This window comes from Oryctolagus cuniculus, chromosome 1 (assembly GCF_051225735.1).
Source record: "Oryctolagus cuniculus isolate XC-2025 breed Fujian yellow rabbit chromosome 1, ASM5122573v1, whole genome shotgun sequence".
Lineage (NCBI taxonomy): Eukaryota > Metazoa > Chordata > Mammalia > Lagomorpha > Leporidae > Oryctolagus > Oryctolagus cuniculus.
In genome coordinates, this window is record NC_142867.1 from 18872315 (window position 1) to 18888423 (window position 16109).

Sequence of the window (16109 nt, forward strand, 5' to 3'; positions counted from 1 at the left end):
TCAAATTGGCATTCTGATACTGGGATGTAGGCGTCTCAAGTGGTGACTTAACCCACTGTGCCAAAATGCCAGACCCCTCCCTTTCTTTTTTTAAAGATTTTTTTTTTAAGATTTATTTATTTATTTGAAAGTCAGAGTTACACAGAAAGAGGAGAGGCAGAAAGAGAGAGAGAGGTCTTCCATCCGATGGTTCACTCTCCAATTGGCTGCAACGGCCAGAGCCGCGCCGATCCAAAGCCAGGAGCCAGGAGCTTCTTCCAGGTCTCCCACGTGGGTGCAGGAGCCCAAGGACTTGGGCCATCTTCTACTGCTTTCCCAGGCCATAGCAGAGAGCTGGATCAGAAGTGGAGCAGCCGGGTTTCGAACCGGCGCCCATATGGGATGCCAGTGCTTCAGGCCAGGTGTTAATCCGCTGTGCCACAGCGCCGGCCTCCCCTTATTTTTTTTAACAGAATTTTTCACTATTTGAAATTGCCTACTAATTTATTTACTTACTTATTACCTGTCTTGGATACAGTAGACCCTCAAACATTTGTAAAACATATGGTGATTAATGCACATATACCACCCGGACTACACCATATTCACACCAATCTTTATTTTTGAAAGATTGTCTAATATGTCCTGTGATTAAAAGAATTCAGACATCTAAAAGGGTATTACGAAAAAGAAAAGAGGTCAGAAAACCAACTAATTAGGACATTAAACATGGAAATAATCTGACTGCACAATGAAGATAGTCCTAAAAAGCCATAGAAGACAAGCAAATCCACAATCCTAAGAGGGAAAAAAAGATAAAGTATGAAGAGGATGAATACATGGTATAGAAAAACTATTCTCCATTCTTCTCTTTATCAATCTCGAGAAGCTCAATGGTAGAAATGTGTCTTTAAAACTGTGTCCAAGCCACAACAATACAAAAGTTGCATATATTCTACTTAAAACTATTGGTTGAACTCTGTAATTAATACACAATTACTCTTAGGTGTTTACTTAATGCTATAACTAGTACTCAAATAGTATTTTACACTTTGTGTTTCTATGTGGGAGCAAAATGTGGAAATCTTTACTTAATATACGCTAAATTGATCTTCTGTATATAAAGATAATTGAAAATTAATCTTGATGTGAAGGGAAGGAGAGAGGGAGTGGGAGAGGGGAGCGTTGTGGGTGGGAGGGAAATTATGGGGGGGAGGAAGCTATTGCAATCCATAAGCTGTACTTTGGAAATTTATGCTCATTAAATTTAAAAAAAAAAAAACTGTGTCCACACCTAAAAACTCACTGCCTCATTCTTAACCCAGCCTACCGAAACAACACGGGCAAGTCAGAAGTCAAAACTTGCAAATTCCTATCCATTGATGTCTACACCCAAATTCTTATCTTGCCTCCATTTGCCTTAATCTGTCAATGTCAGATGCTGCTTCTCTGCAATTTCTACCAACTGGCACATTTTTCAGATTCATATGAAAAATGTAATAACAATGTATTATAAATGGATCGTTCATAGGTTTTTTTGATAGAAATGGCTGGGAAGACAAATGTCTATTCTAAGAAAAACCATGGATCATAAATGTTTCAAATCCCTAAAATAGGCTTGAATTCCACTTCTGTCACCATTCAAAAATTAGTTATAGAAGTAGGTGTTTGGCACAGCAGTTAAAAGCTCACATCCCAGCACTGTGGCATAACGGGTAAAGTTGCCGCCTACAGTGCCAGTATCCCATATGGGTGCCGGTTCATGTCCCAGCTGCTCCACTTCCAATCCAGTTCTCTGCTATGGCCTGGAAAACAGTAGAGGATGGCCCAAGTCCTTGGGCCCCTGCACCTGTGTGGGAGATCCAGAAGAATCTCCTGACTCCTCGCTTCAGTTCGGTGCAGCTCCAGCCGTTAGAGCCAACTGGGGAGTGAACCAGCAGATGGAAGACCTCTCTCTCTCTTTCTCTGCCTCTTCTCTCTCTGTGTAACTCTTTCAAATAAGTAATCTTTAAAAAAAAAAAAAAACTCACATTACATACTAGAGTGCCTGGTTTCCAAGTCCCTGCTCTGCCTCTCACTCTAGCTTCCTGCTAATGTGCCTAAAAGGCAGCAGGTGATGGCTCAAGTACGTGGGTCCTTGCCACCCATGTGGGAGAGCTAGACTGAGTTCTGGGGTCCTGGCCTCCACTTCACCCAGCCCAGGTTTCTGGCAGCATGTGGGGAGTTAATCAGTGGATAGAAGATAGCTTTCTCTGTCTCACCTGCTCACTCTCTCTCTGCTTTTCAAAGAAAATGAACATAAATAAGTAAAAATAAAAAATATGTTTATTCCTTTATCAAATATTTCCAGAACATATTAGGAAATATTGGAATTTTAAAATTTTAATTGAAACAATAATTATACACAATTATGGGTACAGTGTGATATTTCGGTATACATACACAATGTATAATAATCAGATCAGGATAGCTGGTATATCTATCACTTATTTTTTTTTTAAACATTCAAAATTCTCTGTACTAGCTATTTTGAGAAATCCACAGTTAACTGTTGTTGGCCATAGTTACCCGACTATGCTACAGAATATGGGAACTACTCCCCCTGTCTAACTGCACTTTATACCCGTTAACCATCCTCTCTCTTCCCTCCCCCTCTGCTGTGAAGAAAACTTTACTCACACTCAAGTGGCTGCTGAATAGGCAATAGGCAGAATCTGATGCAGGGAGTGGATGGTTAGTGGGCGGGGGTGCAGTGTGGCTGGAGGAACAAGATCCTCTCAGGGAACTTCCGATACTCTAGCAATACGTCTTTGTCGGCAATGTTCGATAGTTTCCTAGGGATCACACTGACACACAGGAGAGGAAGAAACATTTACCTGGGATGGTGTTAAACAGCAAACAAAATCTCAATATTACTTGCAAATAAGAGTAACGGCCCAATCATCCCTCTTCATTTTCCCCTATAGAAAGTCATTACCACAGAAAATTCATGAGAATGCAGTGTCAGATGGTAACTGCTGTAGTCCTAAGTGAGCCATCAAGGTACCAAAAAAAAAAAAAAAAAAAAAAAAAAAAAAAAAAAAAAAAGGGCAGCCAAGCTTCTTGGTTGCAAGCAACAGAGAAACAAAATCTGACTATACCAAGCAAAACGGGGCCTTACTAGAAGAGAACTGGTAGCTCATAAAATCCACAGGTGGCTGAAGGACCAGACTTAGAAAACAGACAGGAATCAAGAGAGTTCTGGAGGCTGAGCACCAGCAAACTAGGCAAAGTTCTCACAACAGTCTGAACTGCAAACAGTTACTGCAATGCACACATTTTTCCATGAATGTCTTCTTTTTGCTTCAGGTGGCCAGAGTCAGTTCCTGTTGCTTTAGCCAAAAACTCACTGATGCAGAATTTGTGAGATTCTTAAGGAAAGTCCAGTACCATTCTTTGGCTGAATTTTATTTTCCACCATGCTCTCGATCCCCTCCCCTCATGTTCTTCATTATGTTCCCATCACATCAAGCTTAGCGTCCACATTTCCATCTCCATTCCTTTCCCATGTTGGTCTCTCTCCCTTTGCTTCCATTCTCCTTTCCCTGGGAACCATCTACACATTCTTCCAGGCCTAAGTTAAATGTCACTCCTTTGTGAGTCATTTCCTGACTATACAACTGATTACTTCTATACTAGTTTATTCACTGACCCAGTACTTCTAATGCCCTATTTTAATTGCTATGTCTTTTTGTTTGTTTTCTTTTTTCTTTATTAAAGTTTTATTTTGTTCATATGAAAGGCACAGTTACAGAGAGAGGGAGACAAAATGCAAGTTCGCAAGAGTTCCTCTCTCAAAAAAGGTAGACTAGGTTATCCAGACAAACCCTTCTGGATGAGAAAAACGGAATGAATTATGAAAGGCCTACGTCTGAAGTCAAAAGACAGCCACCAAAGGAAATGAAGAATGACAAGCCACATAATGGAAGAATAAAACCCAGAGAAGCAAGCTGGGCACTTGGTGCCACTTTTCCTCATGGCTACAGGTTCTAAACACTTTGCTCACATAACAAGAGTTCCATGGAATGGACTCAAGGAATCCACACACTTAGATGTGAAAAATTTTGTATCTTCATTTTGACTAACCTCTGACTGAAATTTAGAATTTCCTTTCATTATTAATTAGACATAGAATTAGCAACACCTGTGATTTTGTCAATAACAGAAATCTCAGATATTTTCATATCACATTCTAACTGCACCAGATTACCTCACCATACCATTTACATTTATCAGCACTTCAAAAATAAGATATTCTCAATAATGGTTCTAGGGTCCTCAGCCAGTTCTGGAAGGTACAGTTGATACACTGCATAATTAACACTTTAGAGTTAATGTTAAGTACCTGAGATTTCAAATGACTTTTCTGGCGCGCAGCACTCATCTGGACCGGGAACAGGGACTCCAGTAAACTCCTAGGCTCTTTCCATACCCTGAAGAGCTATGCCTGGAAATCAGCCCATCTTTACACTTAAGGCTAGCTTCAAGTCATTTCAACCCAATAGTTCTGAGGTAGTCCAGGATTGCTCGTGCCCAGTCCATATGCCAGAAGCAAACATAAAACTCCTCTGAAGAAAGATTTCACATTATCTCTGTAATTTCTCATATACAATGTACTACATTCAACTAGAGGAAAAATAGCTTAACACAAGATAAGATAATGGAGTAAAAAATTGATAGAACAAACAGCAGAAACAGACCCACAGAAAATCCAGATATAAATTACGGACTTTGTAATAATCATGTTTAACAGTGTTCAAGCCATTTTGTAATTAATACACAATTATTGTCGCTCCCCCTCTTCGTGGAGGAACGACACAGGACCCTGCGCTGTTCTTTCGTCTGCTCGGCCCTCCCCGGGTTTGCTGCTGGTCCTTCCCGGGTTGGCTACTATCCCTTCCACCTCCGTGGAAGGGCAGTTCCCCCTGGCCACATTCCCCACTTCCGCAGGGGAGCGGCACACCGCCGGCCGGCTTTCTCGGGGGCTGCACGGGTGTTCCTTCAGCTAGATGTTCCCCTTAGATGTTCCTGGTGCATGCCGTCTCTCTCCTCCTTTATAGTCCTCCTCCGCCAATCCCAACTCGGCTGCCCACACGCCGAGTACGCTGCTCTCCTCCAATCAGGAGCAAGTCCTACAGTTTATTGGCTGAACTGGAGGCAGCTGTGCGGAAGCTGTTTACTTCTCTCCCAGCGCCATATTGTGGGAGAGCAGATGCATAGAATAAGTCTTAATTCGAGTAACTCAGTCTAGTCCGGATTGCTCCCCACAATTATTCTTAAGTGTTGAAACTTAACTGAAAAGTGACCTCTGTTAAATATAAGAGTGGGAATAAGAGAGGGAAGAGATGTACAATTTGGGACATGTTCAATGGGACTTGCCCCAAATGGTAGAGTTAGAAACATACCAGGAGATTCCAATTCAATCCCATCAAGGTGGCATGTACCAATGCCATCTCACTAGTCCCAGTGATCAATTTCTATTCACAATTGATCATAATGATAGGACTAAGAGTCAAAGGGATCACATAAACAAGACTAGTGTCTGCTAATACTAACTGATAGAATAAAAAAAGGGAGAGAATGATCCAACATTGGAAGCGGAATACACAGCAGACTCATAGAATGGCAGATGTCCTAAACAGCACTCTGGCCTCAGAATCAGCCCTTAAGGCATTCAGATCCGGCTGAAAAGCCCATGAGAATATTTCAGGCATGGAAAGCCAAGACACTGTGGGAAAAAAAATGACCTAAATGAAAGATCTCTGTGAGTGAGAGCCCAGTGGAAAGAGCAGGTCATCAAAGAAGGAGGTACCTTTCTCTGAAAGGAGAGAACTTCCATTTTGACTATAATCTTTTCTAAATATGATCAGAATCGGCGAACTTAAAAGGCCTCCATAGCCTTGGCAATTCATGACAAGAGCCTAGGGTGATTACTGACGCCATAAACAAGAGTGTCAATTTGTTAAGTCAACAACAGGAGTCACTGTGCACTTACTCCTCATGTAGGATCTTTGTCCTTAATGTGCTGTACATTGTGATTTAATGCTATAACTAGTACTCAAACAGTATTTTTCAGTTTGTGTTTCTGTGTGGTTGCAAACTGTTGAAAGCTTTACTTAATATATGCTAAATTGATCTTCTGTATATAAAGATAATTGAAAATGAATCTTGATCTGAATGGAAAGGGAGAGGGAGCGGGAGAGGGGAGAGTTGTGGGTGGAGGGAAGTTATGGGGGGGAGGGGAAGCCATTGTAATCCATAAGCTGTACTTTGGAAATTTACATTCATTAAAGAAAAGTTAAAAAAAAAAAAGTGTTCAAGCCAATGAAAGACAAGATTTAGCAATGAACTAAAATGGAAAGAACTAAATGGAAATTTGGTAACTAAAAAATATGACAGAATTAAGAACTCAGTAGATGGGTTTAACAGCAAATTAGACATAAGGGAAAAGAGAATGAACTAGAAAACAGATCAGAATAAAGTATACAAAATGAGATATAAAAGACAAAATGATGGAAAAAACATTTAAAAAGTCCATAAAAGATAAGGAAATTATGAAAACGTCTAACCTTATGGGAATCTCAAAAAGAATAAAGATAGAGAATAGAACAGAAGCAAATCTGAAGAGCTAATAATTGAAAATATCTCCAGACTGATAAAAGATAGCAATACAGGTTCAAGAAGCATTTTAAAAATATCAAATAGTCTGGGGCTGGCTCTGTGGCACAGTGGGTTAACGCCCTGGCCTAAAGCACCAGCATCCCATATGGGCACTGGTTCTAGTCCCGGCTACTCCTCTTCCAATCCAGCTCTCTGCTGTGGCCTGGGAAAGCAGTAGAAGACTTGGGCCCCTGCACCCGTGCAGGAGACCCAGAAGAAGCTCCTGGCTCCTGGCTTCAAATCGGTGCAGCTCAGGCCGTTGCGGCCACTTGGGGAGTGAACCATCGGATGGAAGACCTCTCTCTCTCTCTCTCTCTCTGCCTCTCCTCTCTCTGTGGAACTCTTTCAAATAAATAAATAAATCTCTAAAAAATAATTACATCAAATAGTTTAAATATAAGGAAAAGCAAACCTAAACTAAATCTCCCCAAATCAAAGACCAAGGAAGAATATCCAAAACATAGCCAGATATAAAGGACAGATCATTTCCAAATAAGCAAGAGTAAGACTACGCTGACTTCTCAGCAGAAACAGTAAAAGCCAAGAGATAATGGAAGAATAAGCCTAGAATTTATACCATAAAAAAAACTGCACTTCAAAAATGAAGGCAGGTCCGACGCTGTGGCGCAGTAGGTTAATCCTCCACCTGTGGCGCCAGCATCCCATATGGGCATCAGTTCCAAGTCCCAGCTGCTCCACTTCCAATCCAGCTCTCTGCTATGGCCTGGGAAAGCAATAGAGGACGGCACAAGTCCTTGGGCCCCTGTACCTGCCCATCTTCTACTGCTTTCCTAGGCCATAGCAGAGAGCTGGATCAGAAGTGGAGCAGTTGAGACTCGAACCAGCACCCATATGGGATGTCAGCACTGCAGGCAAGTTACCCTTACATTCCAACTGATGCAGAGTACACGTGAAGCTCTGTTGCAGCCCTCAATCTCTGAAAAAGGGATGAAGAAAAACATTGGCAAAAACATGCAAAACACAGAGTGTCTGGGCTGCTTTAGAGACCAGGCGTGTATCTTTTAAGATGCTAAACATCAATTCTGTCTCCAGAAACTCTGCCATGAAAAGGTGGTTTACATATCAAGTTTTCCATAGTATCTCTTCTCTCTCGTGGCACGTTAGTTGATGCTCAGGGCAACTTGGACACAGCAGTGCAGTTCTCTTGGTTCAGCTCCCCTGAGGGGTCACACACTGCACGGAAGGTGGAGTATGAGGGTGTGCAGATGAACAACTCTCCCCCACATGTGAACTGCAGCGTGGCGTGAACACACTCTCCCTGCATGGAACTGCATGTGTACCGTTCTCTCTTTGTGCTCTGTGGTTTCTCCACACGTTCCAGCTGCTCAGAGGACGCAGCTTGGCTCAGCAAGCACAGATAAACAGCTTCCTGGAGCAGCCTGCCAGTGTGAGGAGCCGTGACCTCCGCAGAGAACGTCTGCTTTTCATTAGCCCACACACATCCCGGTCCTGCTTCAGCGTAGAGCAGGAACGACCAGAGCTGGGCAGCCTTGATCGATTCAGCTCTCCCAGGACGCCCTGAATGTTTGATCGTGGGCGACAGAGGAAAGAGGGCACAGACAGAAAGCGAGAAAACGGCTTACAGGTGAAGAAAGCTTCCTTAGGCTACTGTCTGAATGAACAATATGGTAAGTGAAGTGGCGGGCACTAAATGGCTGCTATTTACGCAGGGACGCATGAATGGCTTAGTCTCCAAAAAAGTACACAAAGTGCAGGGGAAGAAAGAAGACTTACAGAAAATCAGAGAGATTAAAATGTCTTCAAGATCTTCAATTCTGATCTATTTAAAAAGAAGACTACTGCTTTCCAACAGATCCACAGAGAGAAGAAAAAAAAATCCATAAAATTAGGACAAAAGAGAAATGACACAGAAAGTTAAATCTGGACACAGTTTTTTCATAATACACATTTTTATGAACTTTTTGAAGATATCTGGTATGCATGGATTTCAAAATTTCTTGCACCAAACTTATCTTTTAATTCCATTTTCTGTGAACTTAAAAAAAAGATCTATTTATTTATTCATTTAATTTGAAAGGCAGAGTGACAGAGAAAAAGAGAGGGACAGAAAAAGAGATCTTTCATCTGTTGGTTCACTCCTCAGGTGGCTGCAACAGCTGGTTTGGGCCAGGCTGAAGCCAGGAGCCAGGAACTCCACCTTAGTCTCCCACATGGGTAGCAGGGGCCCAAGTACCTGGGCCATCTTCTGCTACCTTCTTTGACTTATTAGCAGGAAGCTGGATTGGAAGTGGAGTGGGCGGAACTCAGAACCAGATTTCTGATATGGGAATGCAGGATTCACAAGTGGCAGCTTAATACACTGTGCCGCAACTTTGGACCCTTCTGCGAACTTCTTTTTTAAATTAATTAATTTATTTATTTGAAAGTCAGAGTTAGAGGGAGAGAGAGAGAGAGAGAGAGAGAGAGATTTTCCATCCACTGGTTCATTTTTCAGATGGCCACAATGGTCAGTGCTGGACCAGGCTGAAGCTGGGAGCCAGGAGCTTCTTCTGGGTCTCCCATTTGGGTGGCAGGGCCCCAAACAGTTGGTCATCTTCTGCTGCTTTCGCCAGTTCAATAGCAGGAGCTGGATCAGAAGTGGAGCAGCTGGGATGTAAACCAGTGCCCATATGGGATGCCAGCATCACAGGTGGCAGCTTCACCTACAATGCACAACATTGGCCCTGCTCCATGAACTGTTTCAAGAAATTTCATGCATGTCATTTTGTTTAATTTGAATAACAACTATATGAGACAGGTTTTATCACCCCTAGTAAAGATCTAGGCCTGGACCTGGAAAAGTTAACACAAGGATCTTAACAAGGACATTTACTGTTGATGTTACTTAATGACAAAGGGATGGGATTCAAAGCTGCTTCTACGGTCATCCAGGAAACAATGCTTTTCCCAAACTTTTCTCATCATAGTATTATATTGCTGCAGCCCCAGAACTTAGTAATCCTGGAACTAATGTGTTCTAAAATAAATTTACAGGTTCATGTCATTTTCTGATTAGACAGTTTCTGTTGTGTGAGTCAGCACCACATCTGACAGTTGAAGAAAAGACAGTTACAGCTTCAGACAGGAAATTGGTTGAATATGACCCCTCTTGAAAGATCCTGATAAATAATCTGTTTTGTGGGGAAGTCATTGACTGAAAGGACGCACCTGCCATAGGACTGGGAGCTAAGAGGCAGACAACCATCTTAGCAAATCACAACAGCAGAGAGAGGCTTCATTTGACTCTCATTCCACTTTTCTCAGGGAAGAAGAACCTTTGTGTGGCTGCCAAAATCCTAACCGTCCTTCCTCCTTCCCCTGTGTCCCCTCCACCCCTTCCCCATTCACTAAAGACCTTCTAGTTAAAGGTGCCAGATTGTATCATTTTTTCCTGTTCTTGTGCCAGGCCTGCACTGCCAGTACCACAGGCCTTCTGAGGAAATTATGGAAGAAATTAAAAGCTCTGAACATTTTAAATTGTCATGTTATTGGTGAAGTAAAGTTTCTTAACTTTTGATGAGCTATTGTGCATTAATAATCACACAACAATTTGTTAATTCAGATTTGTGTGTGTCCACTTGACTGCCAGAGGAGTACTCAGGGAATTATCAGAGCGGTGGAATGAGAAGGAATATCAGAATTTGGACAAGGAAAGATTCTTCACATTATTTATAGATTGGAATAAATCAAGTTATTTCTCCAATGGGAGATGTTTCAGTGTGCAGAATTACAACAAGTTTGATATTAGCTAGCTGCAAAAGCAGCTCCCATGAAAACAGAAATAATATTACTGGATCTTGAGAATATTTCAGCCAAGGACGGAGTTCCTTCATTTCCTCTTACTGAATGCTTTAACAACAGCTACATTTGACTTGTAGATGGGAGGGGGTGACGAAATAAGGTTTCCTGACAGGCAGAATCTGGGCCCAATTATTACTTCTATAACCTTTGACTCTGATTTCTAAATGAATCAGGGGACCAGTGGGCTGTGAAATCGCTTCCTCAGTTACCAGGTCAAGTGCTGCTGGATGATTTCCTGTACCTATAACATGAAGGGACTGAAGAGAGATGGATTCTACACAAATAGGCAGCTTCTTGTATCCTCAGTGACCCTGGATTTTCAAGTTACAAAATAAATTTTGGTGACTCTTAACTCATTGCTGTGGCTCCCAAGAGTCCTTCTGCTATAGCATACCTCTGGTAATACAGAAAAGAACCAAAATTCTCTGCAGATTTCATCAACGATGGCTTAACAGGAGTGTCTGGGCCAGTAATAATGAGGACAAGACTGCTTTAACTGAAGGCAAAAATCTATTCCTGGCAATTATCTGAGTCTGAGAATCCAAATGCTGACAATGAGAAATGTGTAATTTTCTGTTACAATGTGTCAACTCCAGCTAAGATTGAACTATGGAAAAAAGGTGGTAGTGGGGTGCATACAGGAAGCATTACCCCCTTTTTAGAAAATTATAATAGGATTAGTCACCATTACCTTACTACACCATATTTTGGCTCAATTTAACAACAGTAAGTGGGAGAACCACGGAGTAGGAAGGGCAGAGAAGTCTCAGACCGTCTCGCACGGAAGCGATGAGCCTGGGAAGCAGTGAAGCCCTCATTTGTTCTGATGTGTTTCTTGTTGCCCCAACTCTCTGCTCCTCCGTTACCATAGACACAAGAAGAACCCAAAACATTACTTAAAATGCTAGATGGTGGATAATCCTAGAAAATCTGCCAATTCTAGGACTGAAAGTTTATACCCTGATCCAGATTATGTACGAAAGAAGTGGGTCATCTTTTCTTAGCACTTAAGAGTACCTGATTTTAAAAAAAGAGAAGAAATACTACATGTTTTATAACCATGGGCTGTTTTCATAAGAGTTATATTCTAGGTTTTTAAGTGACTCAGGAACATACAGTATGAGAAACTCCTTTTCTTCAACAAGAGTTGAATTCAGGAAGTTCACATTTCAGGGATTTACTCTAATTAAAACAAATGAATGTGATGCTGAAACATTTTATTAAAAAGGTATGTAACTTCCCAACTGAATTCTAATGATTAATAGAGATCAAAATGAAATTACTAATTGTCCTTTTCTAAAAACTGACAAATAAAGCTTCTACCACTGTACTTATACTACATAGTAAATAATACATTTGTCAATATAAATTTAACAGTGAAAGTGACATGTTTTATAGATAATTAAGCATTTGCCCATATTTTAAGGTTGATACATCTTTTTTTGTCTCAAAATTTTTTAAAGATTTATTTATTTAAAGGCGCCGCAAGGCGGAGGATTAGCCTAGTGAGCTGCGGCGCCGGCACACCGGGTTCTAGTCCCGGTCAGGGCGCCGGATCCTGTCCCGGTTGCCCCTCTTCCAGGCCAGCTCTCTGCTGTGGCCCGGGAGTGCAGTGGAGGATGGCCCAAGTGCTTGGGCCCTGCACCCCATGGGAGACCAGGAGGAGCACCTGGTTCCTGCCTTCGGATCGGCGCGGTGCGCAGGCCACAGTGCGCCGGCTGCAGCGGCCATTGGAGGGTGAACCAACGGCAAAAGGAAGACCTTTCTCTCTGTCTCTCTCTCTCACTGTCCACTCTGTCTGTCAAAAAAAAAAAAAAAGACAAAGAGAGAAGAAGGGATAAAAAGAGAGAAATATTTCCATTCACTAGTTTACTCTCCAAATGACTGCAACCGCCAGGGCTGGGCCAGGCCAAAGCCAGAAGCCAGGAACTCCATCTGGGTCTCCCACATGGGTGCAGGGGCCCAAGCACTTGGGCCATCTTCCACTGCTTTCCCAGGTGCATTAGCAAGGAGCTGGATTGCAGGCAGATTACCGGGGCTTGAACTAGCACTTGGATAAGGGATGCCTGGCAAACCACAGATTACTATACAGCACCAAAATGCTGGCCCCTAGTAGCAGTACTTATTACCTATTAGCAATTCTCATCATTATCTGTATGCTTGTTTATTGACTATATCCCTCATTAAAACATTATTTCCATAAGGTCATTTCTCTTGCTTACTAATACAGTCCCACTGCCTGATACAAGTACACACAGGCACATGGATAGTAGGTACTCAAAAATAATTAGTGAATAAATGAATCCACGAAGGAATGCTGTTTCGTGTTCTTATCCTCAAAATAAATTCCTATCAATGAAGGTAATCTGCATATTTATTTCCCTTACAAACAAAACAGTCATCATGTAAACTACCAAGGAACTAAAATAATCATTTATAAAAACAAAAACAGGACACTTGATCATAGGAAAGAGCCCTTCTGGGCCCACCAGCCAAGACCACAGAGTACCATTCTTTTCTATATTAGGAAATGGACGTCAAGCTCCCTGATGCCACAGGGGTGTAACTATCAATTTAGCCTGTGAAGAACAGTTCCCAATTCTGATAGGAATTCTCAGATTTCAGCCAATTTTTCTCTCATCATTATTTTTCAATGTCTTATAAAGCCATATTTTTCAGTTTATCTTTACCACAAGAACCTGGTCACCCTCTGCTGTGGTTTCTAAGTGTCAGCTACTCTGCCTCTTTTTCTTGGATGTACTTCTTCAGAAGTCCTGACCTGGCGCTGACTCTTGGTCTGTTTAGAGGTGCTAACCTCTAAATATTAATTCCTCTTACCTTGCAATCATTGAAGGACAACATTCAGCGGTACAGGTTACGTACAACATAAAGGAAAACCCTCCGGGATTTAGTGTCCCGAGGAATCTGATCTACAGAGCTCACAGCCTTGCAGATGCACACACAAGAAGGCTTAACCACTGGTGTTTTACAATTTATCTAGATTTGGTAGAACAATCATGGACTTGTGGGAAAACATCCACAACCAACGGGCGACAGCAGAGAGGGCAAGCACACCCACAAAAGAAAGGCCTTTGGCAGGAAAACCTTCCAAAAACAATTCTGAAGAGTACTTTATTATTGTTTAGATTTACATCACCCATAGTTAAAGGTATAAAGTTGAAATAGTGAGATGGAAGTACACACACAACATATTTTATTTATTTATTTTAAAATTTTTATTTATTTCCTTGAAATGGGGAGCTTGAGCCAGGACACATCAGAGTCTGCAACTTTACCTGGACATTTTTTTTAAATCATGCTTCCTGCTGTTTAGAGCCAGCAACAATTATATTCCTCAAAACAATAACACAAAGCATATAATTGGCAATGAACTGAGGTCACCAGACAAAGCTGATAAGTTTGCAAAGTATAGTTCATAAGGGAAAATCAAGAATTGCAGAAATTATACCTAGAAGAGATCTCAAAAAGTTTTTCTGGTCAGGGCTCCAGAAACTTTAGACAGTTAAGTGCCTTTAGAACCAGAAATAAAGAACAGTGGCTTTGAATACTGCAGAGGAGGCTTGATTCCTGACTCTGGCCCTTATTAGCTTGTGAGCCTTTAACTGAAGAGTCTCAATTTCCTCATCTGTAAAATAGAGATATTAATAGTACCTACCTCAGGCCGGCGCCGTGGCTCACTTGGCTAATCCTCCACCTGCGGCGCCGGCACCCCAGGTTCTAGTCCCAGTTGGGGCACCGGATTCTGTCCTGGTTGCTCCTCTTCCAGTCCAGCTCTCTGCTGTGGCCCGGAAAGGCAGTGGAGGATGGCCCAGGTGTTTGGGCCCTGCACCTGCATGGGAGACCAGGAGGAAGCACCTGGCTCCTGGCTACGGACTGGTGCAGCGCCGGCTGTAGCGGCCATTTGGGGGGTGAACCAACGAAAGGAAGACCTTTCTCTCTGTCTCTCTCACTCACTTTCTAACTCTGCCTGTCCAAAAAAAAATAAATAAAAAATAGTACCTACCTCAAAGAAGGATAGTGGTTAAGACAAAGTACAAGTTTAATGAAAACTGCCTATTATAATATATAATTACCCATATTATGCTATTTTTATTAGCAGGTAAGGGCTTCATTAAACCCATTTCATAGAAGAGGCAATTGAGGCCTATATTTCAGAAATTTGCCCAAGGTTATACAGGGAAAACTTATAAGGATAAAAATTCTTCTTCCTCCTTTTTTACTTCATTTTGCTTCTATGAATGAGTGAAAACTGAGATCTGAAAGAAATCAAATTCACAATCAAAGTAAAATCAGGAGCTTAAATTAGTCAGGTTGCCTTGTCTACTTTTTGGATGACTTCCCAATGTCATGTAGCTACAACTTGCAAGTCTTTTTTTTTTAAAGTTTTTGGAACTTTGATGCTGCTTCTCTTTTTGCTTCTCGAAATAACCCACTTCAGGCCAATCTGATGTCTTAGAGTTATAGACGTGTCAAGTATGTGCCACTCTTATATATATTTTGTAAGTTTTAGTTTCCTAGGGACAAAAACAGCTTACTTGGCAACTAGATTTCTATCAGCACTATGGAAAAATCTTAAGATGTTTTTTCAACAGTATATTAATGGATAGAAGCTACCTATCGTTAACAGCATTCTGAAAGAGCTATAACCCTTACTATTGACTCTCTAGCGTTCAGTATCAGTTACAGAGACCACCAGGGTTCACTCTTGGAGTGTGAGACACATAGTATACAGCTTCTTAAATAACAGATATAGAGTTCTACCAAAAAGATTCAACAAAGAGAAGGAAGAACAAGAAAACAGTCCTCCTCCTAACCAGATCAAGAATAAGAGTAGATGGTATACAATAACTTAAAATATGGATGCAGCTATAGATTTAACAAATATTTACCTAAACATCGTGCTAAGTACAGAGAATACAAAAGTAAGGTAGAAATGATGCCTATCCTCAGAGAACCAGTGAAATAAGGAGAAGACTTATAAAGGAGATTGGTGGGGAAATCCAGGAAGCAGCATTACCCCCAGAGGAGTTGTATTTCACTTGGCAGGAGCCTCAGCAGCGCTGGTGCAGATTAAACGGCCTAGAAACTCGACCCCTGGGCTTGTCAGGTCTGCAAACGCAAGCAAGCCTATTCAATCTCAGTCTCCACTCGCAGCCCCCTCGATGGTTCCAGCCCGTTCCACAAGAACAAGCAATATTTCTCTCTCTAATCATTCTCCCTTAGAAGACTGGGAGAAGAAACCAGTCCTTCTCCCGGAAAACTTGCTTTTCCCAGTCATCCTTCCGATCCATAAGAAATCTACATTTTATTTACAAGAACTGTAGTTCAGCAAAGGGAGGGTCAAGTATTCCCCTAATAGCTACCCAAATTTTGGCCATTAGTATAGAGGTATAATCTCCACGGAGCCTTGGGAGGACAGAAAGGGAAAAAAGTGTCTATGTAGTTCAAAGATGATGGACATGAGTTCGTGATACACCTTGAAGGAAATCTGTAGGAAGTGATTCTTGATTCTTTGAGTATTCCCAATAAATCAGAAAAAAAGGGAAGAGAATCCAAATGACTGTATAAATATGTGATGGCACACTGTT

General features: G+C 41.6%; 1 protein-coding gene across 3 annotated transcripts in view; it reads right to left on the bottom strand.

Annotated features, from left to right (window-relative positions):
• The window catches only part of CSTPP1 (centriolar satellite-associated tubulin polyglutamylase complex regulator 1), a 239363-nt gene that overhangs the window by 179641 nt on the left and 43613 nt on the right, over positions 1 to 16109 (bottom strand). The window contains exon 3 of one of the 3 annotated variants that reach the window (XM_089327042.1): positions 2659 to 2855. The exons of the other annotated variants lie outside the window; for them this stretch is intronic. The gene's annotated coding sequence lies outside the window, so the exon portion shown is untranslated. The remainder of the gene's footprint in view (positions 1 to 2658; positions 2856 to 16109) is intronic. 3 annotated transcript variants of the gene reach the window in all.